This window comes from Gadus macrocephalus, chromosome 19, assembly GCF_031168955.1.
Source record: "Gadus macrocephalus chromosome 19, ASM3116895v1".
NCBI lineage: Eukaryota > Metazoa > Chordata > Actinopteri > Gadiformes > Gadidae > Gadus > Gadus macrocephalus.
Genome location: NC_082400.1, coordinates 7,467,764 through 7,475,695, shown reverse-complemented (window position 1 = coordinate 7,475,695; position 7,932 = coordinate 7,467,764). Strand labels below are relative to the sequence as shown.

Below are 7,932 nucleotides of genomic sequence, written 5' to 3'. Positions count from 1 at the left end.
AATCCCTTTCATTTTTATAATTGCCACATAGGCCTATGGGAAGTTTGCTGATTTTGTTATTAACAATAATAATTATTTGACAACTATGGATATCTTTATATTCTTAGAGCTATAAAAACAGCACTAGGCAATCTAGCACACGAATTTACTATCCATTTAAATAACTTTTCATTCGGAAATATTTATACATAATATGTTGCTGAACTTAGCACCGTCGAACTAAAAAAAGCCATTGAAATAATTATTTTCTCCTAAATGCAGCCACCAGAGGGCGACAACGCACTATCGCTAACGCTAACGCAGTGGAACCACGAGTCGAACAGACGTTGGATGAAACGTTAACAACAACGAAAGCTGTTTCAGTCACATGTGCCATGGCATTGCAATTATAAGAGAATGAAATAAGAATAGTATGCATTAGTAGTACCTGACCGACAGCATGTTTAGTGCCGCGCTGACCTCATCCAGGATGCGAGGCAACAGTGTTATCCACGACGTCTTTCTGGAAGGACTGATGAAAGTAAGTGCCTATCTTTCAATTAAGCGTGAAACTTCAGATGAGCCACCGTAGCCTTGTAATAATCAGGGTTGTCGACGTACGAAAAAGGAAACGGGATGCAGGTAAATCAGGTAAAGTATATATATGAGAAAGAAAAAAACGTTGTTGGTTATTAGTGGCTCACCTGGAACAGCAGGCCCACTGGGATTTCTTCAAACAGTTTCTGTATTCGACGAGGACAGACCACAATACCAACCGTTCTGTTTGTTTGACGTTTCCCTGTAGACCATTCCTTAAAATGCGTTTTCAATGTCGCTTAAACAACTCCAACCCATTTATTTGAAAATGAATGTGTTTTTCTCTAATAAGATTGCATACTTATCGTGCATAATTTCACTGACCACCTCGGTAGAGAATGACTTGAGCACTTGTGTTTAAGAGGCGGGGACCGTTGTGGTTGAAGTACAAATATACAAATATAAGTTTGAATTATATCCAGCCGTGTTGGAGCCGCCTGTGGGTGTTGTTGTAATACTCTGCGTCTCCATGGGGTAGCGCAAACATCACAGCCAGTTAGCTGATATGCGGGCTGTGGTAAAAATATATGGTCCAGGAAGGAATATCAAGTACTGCAATGGCGAAGGCATGACCCATCCCAACTCTGGTTGCCTTACTTAGCCTTACAGAAAGGACAACGAGAAAGGTTACCCTAAACCTAGCCAAATAGTTGTGTTTCCTAAACCTAACAACACTTGTCAGAGCCTGAGCAGGATTCTAAATTTCCCATCCAGGAAGCGACTAGAGAACATCACATCACACGAAATGCAATCTACTGTCTCAGGGAGGGTTTTCGACACACAGAATTATAATCTGTTGACTATTCCTCTTTAGTTTAATATGATGATATTTATATTTTATATAACAGCATTCCTGTTTAATATTTTAAAAAACAACCCATCTCAATTATATGACTTTAGGCGCCATCATTGTATGTCGATAATACATCACTCCACTTCCTGTCCAGCAGGAATGAAAACCCCACAGGGTAGCCATGGGTCCCCGGGTCGCAGTGTGGTCTTCATCCTCTTGGGGGACGAGAACGTCCCCAGATCTCTGACATCTGCCCCATGGTAACCAACTCTCACACAACCCTTGGCTTTAAGTTCATGAGAACCGCCGCCCCAGCGAGATAACGACCTGCTCCCTGACGATCATACGACGCCGTCTAAATCTTAAGATGCGATGTCTCGTAGGAAAGCCGCTTTGCTCTCTGTCGGGGGTCGGTGGAGGGCTTTCCCAGATGTGTTTCTTGCAAATGGCCTCTTCCCTCGTCACAAGGTCGCAGAGTTTCATGTTAGCATTCCTCGTTCTGAGGTTGGCGAAGAGTCAGATGGCTGGAGGGACTGCACTGTTAAACACGTTTTGATGAAGACTGACGCCTGCTACGCCGCACAGAAACAGTTAAAAAAAAAAATAATAATCTAATATTATGTAAAGGAAAGCGAGAGGGAATGGTATTTACATAAACTTAAGTTGAATCAAATGATTAAAATAGGCATTCATGATAAAGACAACTTTATCATGATTCAGAATTTGAGCACATTTTTTGGGGGGCATTTCAGGGTCACCATCGCATTTATTTATTATCTGTCTACTTCAAGTAAAGAAACTTGACTCTTAACCGCCATATCACCAGTTTCACAACTTCTAATCCTTACCCAAACCGTTACAAAATGGACACAGAAATAAAAAGTCTTTGGTCCTTGTGCTGGTGGCCAAAGACCGCTACCTCAGTATTTTCAACAAGGCTGGCATGGATGGAGTGAGTGAGTCAGTCACACAGAGCTTCATGTCGCCTACAGCTGACCGAATAGTGTTTCTAATCCGACCAGGTAAAGTGTGGTTGCCTCCTTGAGCAAAATGTTCCATCAATAGATAATTGATTGAAAGGCATTTTCTCTCAGAGGGAATCATGCCAGTGACCTCACATCATCTACTCTAAACTACGTCATCAACATGTTCTGTTATAGTGTTAGTAGGCTCATACTCAGATATTGTTTTGAATTCGAAGCTTCAGATGTTGAGCACCAGTGGAGTTGGTCTGAAATGTTTTTAAAGAAGGCTGTAAGTTTGCAAAAAACGTGTAATTTGACAGTGAGAGAAAGGGGGGGTGAGAGTGCGTGAAGAGGGTCATTTGCTTGAGTCTCACGCTATATGCGTGAGAGTTGGCAGCTCTGTAAGTTATTCCCTTGTGAAACATCCAAAAGCATCTGTCTAGCAAACAACAGATGTCTGCTTATCACTAGTGCTGTAGATTATGGCCCAAAACACATAACAGCACAATACAGAGCTATGCTAACGCTTTGGCTACTAAATTCTTCAACATGGCATAGGCCTGCTAAGGTTCTTGGTACATGAAAATCTAAGATATTTAGTTTTCTATTGTTTTCTATTGGCCAGATACATAGGCCTATGGATTTTGTTGAGGATAAACACGGTTACCTTGCCTGCACATTGGACCTTTGGCACTGCTTTTGTTCAAATGTATTTAATATTGAGTGTAGATAGAATAAAACCCATCCAGCCATGGCTCACGCAAACATGGGATTGTTTCTCTAAATCAATTTGTTCTTCAGAGGAGAAATATAAGACACACAATCTAATTTTGAACAAAAGTGTTGTCTGTAGTGAAAAGGTTAGGGCTGGTATAAAGGTTATGCTTTAATGCATGTGCTCAGTGACCTGTCATAATAATCTCATTTGTTATCGTGTCCACTTGTCCGTTGTGGGTAGAGCTTGGCGGACCGGGGGCTGACTACACCTGCCCGGTTGTGTTCATAGCGCTCTCTACTCAGTCTAAACTTCAGTAGTTTGAGCCGGTATCGAGACAACCACAACGAGGGTGCAGCATCTGAACCCACAGCATGTTTAATAAGAACAGGAATGTGTGTGTGCATCCATCTTCTCCACCCATCTCCCTCACAGCCTTCTCCATTGTTTGCTTAGTTACGACCACATCAGTATCTTTATGAATCTTGCTTCTTGCCACATCAGGATTTAGGCAGTGATTTATGGATGTCTAATTGTTACACATCTGAATTTGCACTGACTATGTTTGAACAAATTGTGTCTGCTATAGAATAGCCCAGACAAGTTTACTAATCATAGTATTTGCAGTTTAATCAAGACTTCCTGTAGATATAGAACATTTTACACAGGTTAGTGTAAAATTCCCATTATATTATCTTTTTTCAAATACCTTGCCTGGACTGCCTGTCCGATATGCAAGGCACCTGGGGTCTTCAAAAAGACTGAGCAGATTAACCACAGCATGGCTGGGCACAGGAATGCACTTGTCAGAATTCCTTCTGCATGTCAGGGACTCACACACTTAGTTCAACAACATGCTACAGCGGTTGAAGCCTGTTCCCTCTCTCTCTTCTCCTGGTCACCACTTCTTTATTATTTTAGTCATAAATACAGTAGACACTTCAGCGTACAGGGATATGCTTTGTCCAGATGTCGTTAATTACCTTATCCCTTGCGTTTACAATAATACAATGTTGAATTTCTTCACTTTCCAGTGAGTGTTTGAAAGACTTGTTAGATGATCAATAGTACACAGTGTCTTATCTTCTCCGGATGAGCAAGTCGGCTTTAGGAATCTCGCTCAAGGACGTCTACAGGTGGACTGCAGACATGTCAATGGAGATGTAACCCAGACTCCTTCAGCAGGGGGTCAACACCCACCACTGCAGAGCACTTCCCCCTGTGCAGTGTTAAGAGTGGTTTATTCCACTTTTACCACATTCACCAACACTGGTTAGATATTAGTTATGTTCATCTGTAGCGTTATTGGCTTTCGTGAACTTAAGCAGCTGGATTTGTAATATTCTTCCAAGGCGCTTTGGGCAAATTGCTTTTGGGTTGTCAAGGAAACACGTGGTCAATTGCTGTATTCGACTATGTTTTCAGTGCTGGATTTGTAGTGCATTGACTCACGACTGTTAAGAGGCAGGGGTGTCCTGTTATCGAAAAATAAAACACCCCCCCACGTTGTTGACCAATCAGGATCAATTATTCAACAATGCTGCGGTTTATCTTTGTATTAGAACTAATGGAGAGGAGGAAAAACAGGCCGCTCCCACCATGCAAACAAGAGGGTTCTCTTTGCGCCACTGCTGTGTAAACAGCTGGGGTTTACTCTGTGGTGAACAGCGAGAGGCTGGGCTGTTTTCTCCTATTTTACGGTTTGTCCCAGTAGCCACGCTAACACTTAATTTATCTGAGTCGTTACGAGGACACCTCGCAACTGGGGCAGAGTTTGCACGTAGCAAGTTGAAGCACAAGCGCGCACACAGACACGTACTAACACACAAAGACACACATGTGTGGACACACACATCACATCTGCATGCACACACACACACACACACACACACACACACACATGTGCATAAACATGTGTGTGCATGCACAAACACACAAAGACACACGCGTGTGGACACACACACACACGTGTGTACGCACACACACACAAAGACACACACATGTGGACACACACACACATATGTGCAGGCACACACACTTGCACAGAATCTCCAATCTTTTTTAAGAAAGCATGGTGTTTCTATCTGTTGTTTGCAACAGGAGGGACTTTCTCAGTCTCAAGAATAAATCTCATCTTGACACTTCCTCAAACATGCTCACACTAATACCCCTCACCCCTTCTCTTTTCACTCTCTTTTCCTCTCTCTCTTCCTCTCTCTGCCTCTCTCCCTCTTTCACAGTCCCCCCTCCCCTCACCCATCGCTCCCTCCCAACACACACAGTCACCCTCACAGCTCTCTCTCTCTCTCTCTCTCTCTCTCTCTCTCTCTCTCTCTCTCTCTCTCTCTCTCTCTCTCTCTCTCTCTCTCTCTCTGTACGCTCAGCGCAGAGTGAGCACGTCTCACTCTGACTGTCAGGCTGTTTGAGGAAGACCCTAAGGATTCATTAAGCAGGCTGCCGACTTGTTGAAAAGTGCGCACGGGAGAGTGTGTGCTCCATTGACTCCTCCTGGCTGCCTTTGCCTCCTCAGTTTGTGCGTGTGTGCGCGTGAGTGTGTGCGTGTGTGTGTGTGTGTGTGTCGGCGTGTGTGTGACAACGCGGACCGTGGGCCTGCCGTCTCTCTCTCTCTTTCCTCCGCACTCTTGAAGCGGCTACAAAGGCAGACTTTCCCGTAGCCTAGCGAGCCGGTCAACAGAAGAAGAGGAGAAGGAGGAGTGGGAGGGGGAGAGCGGGGGGGGCGGGAGGGTGTGGAGGAAAAGTTTACAACCATAACTTGATCCAGCAGTCCGGTCATCGCAGCGCACTCACCGGGAGACACGCGAGCTGAGCCTCAGCAGAAGGGCTCCTACAGGGGGGGGGACCGGCTACCGCGGCACGGAGATAAACGGCGTCCGTCCGGGACGGTCGGCGACCAGGATCGCTATTATTTACTACTACTCTTATGCCGCTGTCCCCGGTGCGCCGCTGGGCTCAAGCGCTCCCGTCGGACTGGATTTAACCCTGTTGCACCTGAGAGAGTCCTCTGCTGCGGCCGGAGCCCTAACAGGGTGAGTGGATGGAAGTGGGCTTTGTTTATTGCTTGATGTCAGTTATTTCGCTGTATTTTCGGCTGACATTCTTTGCTACTTAGACGGAAAAGAGGGTTGTTTTGGTTTATGGTCCAACTGCGTCTGTGAATCAAGCAGAAGACCGCATCAACACCGAGTCAACGCTTTTACAGACACTGTTGTCTTGGCAACGGATTGACATTTAACGACTAACGGCTATCTGACGGAGAGGGAACACGATTTGTGAAGGGTGTTCTTGTTGTTCAGTAAGCGTTGCTATAACCACCTGCTAATGTAAGAACTACTGTATATACGCATAGAGGCAAGTTTGTGTGGTTGGACTGGTTTCACCCAGAAGTTAATGAATCGCCTTCAAACAGCCTCTGACCGGTCTTTAGTCAGCCACAATGCGTACCCATGCAGCAAAGTGCGTCGTTTACCACTACTGTGTGTCCCCCGTTTATTAGATACACAGAGGTACCCCATAAAACCCCCCAATGTACCGGACACCCCCCATGGAGCTGGCCAACTTTATTAGCTACCTTGATGCAGTTAATAAACGATCAAACGCTACACTTCTTTTGAAATATGCCACACTTTAGTGCACAGGTCGAGACACAACACCGTAAAAAGAAAAAGCCTCCCCCCCCCACCCCCCACCCACCCACTGGTTCTCCTTGAAGTTCCATTTCACAGCGGTACGATGCAAACATTAGTCACGGCTCTCGTGTCATGTCGGGGCTCGGGGGGAGACGAGCAGAGGAGGAAGTGATTCGGCGGTAACGGTGGGTATCCATGTCACTGATCTACAGCGCGCCACCTGGGTGGGCAGGCTCTGGCACGGCCGCCACGCCGGCGTCTCATTACAGGATGGAGGCAAATAGAAGCAGCGGTGGCCCGAAGGAGCCTCGTGAATCGCTTACTCGCAGTAAGTTGTGTACAGTCAGAGGCAAGGGCGGAAAGGGAGAGCGGCACTCTGTTCAGAAGCGTGACCACAAGCCCTACCTGCTCCTTAAGGACGTGTGTCGGGATACACTGGCGGTCGCTGCGGATGACATTGTCGGTTAAATGACTGAATACATGAATATAAGGGGAGTGAATGTATAATGGAACATAAGAACAGAATAGCACGACCGTTTTACGTAAAGAGATCCGTACCGAGGGATAGCGAATGCAGAAATAAATTCAGATGTTTCTAACTATAAGCATATTAGGCACGGATGGAGTATGCGCTATCAAGGTCTCACTAAGACCTTAATGAGACCATAATGAGACCTTTCTCGTTGAGGTCTTAAAATCTGCAACACTGAGGTTGAAGGTTGAATTCAAAGGTAAAGGTAAAAATTGTCGTAAAAAGAAAAGCATAAATACAAATGAAAGAAGGAAACAGGCTGATACCGTGCGTACAAAATAAACCATACTCCATGTGGTAGGGCACGGTCCACCATGGTGTTGTCCAGGAATGTGTGCTGCAGTGTGTTGGGAGAGCTCAGCTGCTGCTCTGCCTTGTGGCTCCAGGTCGGGCTGTGTGTTTAGGGTTAGTGTTTACGGGCATGGGATGGAGAGGAACCAGAAGGAACCGTGGAAACGAGACATGAGAGCAAACCCAAACCCAGCACTCATTTAATTACACTTTCAAAATGCAAATATAGAACCAATTCCATTCAAAAGTGTTATAAACTGATGCAGGATATGGATGATGTTTGGTGGACCGGACACACTATCCAAAGTGTCCTATAATACCATTGAGTTGTTATATTATTAGCAGTGGGAGCATTAATGCCAGGTTCTACCAGTTGAGCTAGTGTAATTCTTGCCAATGAACTACACAGAGTA

The 7,932-nt window shown here is 45.2% G+C and overlaps 1 protein-coding gene across 1 annotated transcript in view; it reads left to right on the top strand.

Moving 5' to 3' along the window:
* Positions 1-5,291: 5,291 nt before the first annotated feature.
* Positions 5,292-7,932, top strand: part of arhgap24 (Rho GTPase activating protein 24) — a 57,107-nt gene continuing 54,466 nt past the window's right edge. The window contains exon 1 of the mRNA XM_060038159.1: positions 5,292-6,096. The gene's annotated coding sequence lies outside the window, so the exon portion shown is untranslated. The remainder of the gene's footprint in view (positions 6,097-7,932) is intronic.